Source organism: Anomalospiza imberbis, chromosome 4, assembly GCF_031753505.1.
Source record: "Anomalospiza imberbis isolate Cuckoo-Finch-1a 21T00152 chromosome 4, ASM3175350v1, whole genome shotgun sequence".
Taxonomy (NCBI): domain Eukaryota; kingdom Metazoa; phylum Chordata; class Aves; order Passeriformes; family Viduidae; genus Anomalospiza; species Anomalospiza imberbis.
Window position 1 is genome coordinate 46,178,040 of NC_089684.1, and position 2,684 is coordinate 46,180,723.

General features: G+C 40.2%; 1 long non-coding RNA gene across 1 annotated transcript; it reads left to right on the forward strand.

The window, feature by feature from the left end:
* Positions 1-389: 389 nt before the first annotated feature.
* Positions 390-2,367, forward strand: LOC137472866 (uncharacterized). The gene is made up of 2 exons (XR_010998452.1): positions 390-670; positions 1,644-2,367. It is a non-coding gene; the product is annotated as an uncharacterized lncRNA (long non-coding RNA).
* The last annotated feature ends 317 nt before the right edge of the window (positions 2,368-2,684 follow it).

The following is a 2,684-nucleotide window of genomic DNA, read 5'->3' on the forward strand; positions in this document are numbered from 1 at the left end:
ACTCAGGTCAGTGTGAGATCTGTCCCAGAGCAGCGGCAAAGGAGCAGACTGAGCATTGCACTGGCAGCAGCCCAGGCTACAGGGATCCTCACATCAGGGATCATCTGGGCAGGGCACACCTTCAGGTGCTTGTGAATAACTCATAATCACCTCCTCTGCTTTTTGACTTTCCTTCTTTTTCTTCATTGCCTTTGAAACAAAATCTTGCCATGACAGTCAGATTTCCATACACTAAACCCTTCCATTAATAATAGAATATGTGCAGCAGCAGCAGAATTGTTTTCAGGGTCTTTTTCTAATCAGTTTGAATATAAATAAGGAAAACAATCAAACCCAGCACCTTCAGCTTATATCCAGACTGTCTTTTTCTCCTCTTTCTGCCAAAACAGACCAAATTCCTGCTGATTAGTGGTTGTTTCTATGTGAAATATTTTTCCTGCACTGTTGAGCTCCAGTTTGTTTGCCAGGTTTTCCATAAGCTCTGCTGTCTGTCAGAGGCAGACTTCAGCTCTTCCCAACTCATTGAAGTGCAGTGTCTCTTTTACCAGTCCATGAATTCATGTGTGTGCCACAGAGAGGGAAAGAGAAGTCAGAACATCAGGAACAGGATCCCACTGAGGAACCAGAAACAACTCAGAAATTAAGCCACTGGTTTAAAAAGCATATCAATGTATGTTTTGCATTTAATTATTTAAAAAATCTTGCAGATGTCCTGGAGATCTATCAGTCTTTAAAGCAAAATGAAAACAAGCAAAAAAAAAAAAAAAGGAATATTTGACTTAATTGCCAGAATTAGGACTCCAAATTTTGCTCTTTTGCCTATGTTTAAGCATTTCCTAAATGTTCAGTTTTTGCTTGGGCAGAGCCATGTACATCCAGCATTTTCTATTTACTTGATGTTTTTATTTACTCAGGAAATTTTCTAAGATTTGAGGTTTTAAATTTTAGGCTTCAGTCCTTCTAAAAGCCAAGACATTTGGAAGGTCCATTTTTTAGTTTTCTTTGCAGAAGAAATAATTTATTTAAACCAAAATCTGAATTTAAATTATTTCCTTTTGAAGAATTATTTTTTTGTTTATGCAAAGCAGCATGTGCATAAAATCTTTTTAATTTTTGCCATCTTTGCTCCTCCTGAATAATTCTTAGTGCACTTGTGGCATCAAGATGGAAAGGCTAATGGTACTGCTGAGGGTACAGCTATGGGCTTCTCTCTCTTTTTCCTTGATCTGGAAAGAAGTGTTCAGTGCATTCAGCACTCTGTCATTTTGTCTGACCTGTCACCCTGAGAGATTCACTCAAATCTATCACATTTATCACTGCTCACCACAGGCATCAGCCTCTCTCTGTTGTACTGCCACTGCAGGGGATGGGATCAGAAACCAGCAATTAGGGAAGGGTTAGAGAGACCTAAGGACGCTGGTGAAGGTGACAGGAAAATTAATTTCTTTTTCAGTTCTGGTTTTGTCTGCTGAGATCTTGAGGAAATGTTGGAAATGTTATCTCAGCAATTTACACTTGTGTTTAACGTGATTTATCATTACCCATTTACAGCAGAGTTCCTGCTGCTCACTTTAGAGTTTTGTTTTTCATTGTTTTGGTGAGATGTGGCATGAACTTGCCTTCACATCTTCTATTCACTTCAGCTATGCAAAAACTCCCTAATATGTATTACCACATGGACTCTGGAAAATACAACATGATTTTAGTCAGGACTGGATAAGTACATGCACATATAGTGTGAGGAAACCTAGAATTCTCTCTTGGAAGAGGCTGTGACAATATCTGTGTGTTTGTAAGAGAACTCTAAAGCCTCTTACTGAAGGCAGCCAGTCCATTTCTGTCATTGCCCCCGTGCTGTTAAACAAGCCCAGAGCAGCAGACAGGAATGGAGTTGATTTCCTGTGACTTGCTCTGAGCTTGTACACGAGTGATAATTCTGTTTTACATTTTCCCAAGCCAACAGAAAGCAGTTGAGCACAACCTTTTGTGGTTTTCTGCTCTTCTATTTTCATTAACTTCAGAAGAAAGATGGGATTGCCCTGGCTCACAAATATTTGCTTGTTAGGAAAAACAGTTCAGGTGTCAAGGTTTGTGGCAGGTGTAAATTGAGTGATTCCATCTGGGCTTAAAAATGACTCAACCTCAGCATCAAATCCCAAGTTAAAAGATTCAGAAAAATGCAGAACAACCTAATTTAGCATCCATCACTTGAGGATCCTCTCTCCCTTTTCACTAAGATGGATGAACAGAGGAGCTACGGCAGATCTGTCATATCCACGTGACTTTCTCTGGAAAGCTGTCAAACCCCTGGAAAACATCCTAGGGCCTCTCATTGCTCACAAAGGAGAATGTCTGTGAGATAAGGGAGGCTTCAGGTGCTTCTTCCAGGGTTTAGTTCTCCTCTGAAATTTGCAATTTTCTGAACTGAATTAATCTGATAATTATTGAATCTGCTTCATTCAGAATCGGTACTGTTAAAGACAATGGTACCACTTCTTAATTTCAGTAAATAAAAACTCTGGCTGACTCCCATGTCTCAGCTCTGTCCCATCCCTCCTGCTGAGGTATTCCTGCCCTGCCTACCACTGGCAGCAACAGTGAACTTAGCTGGAAGTGCTATTTTTATTTCCTTATTTAGGAGTTGGGTATCCTGTGTCCTTCCATGAACGTGTCCAGAACGGAGC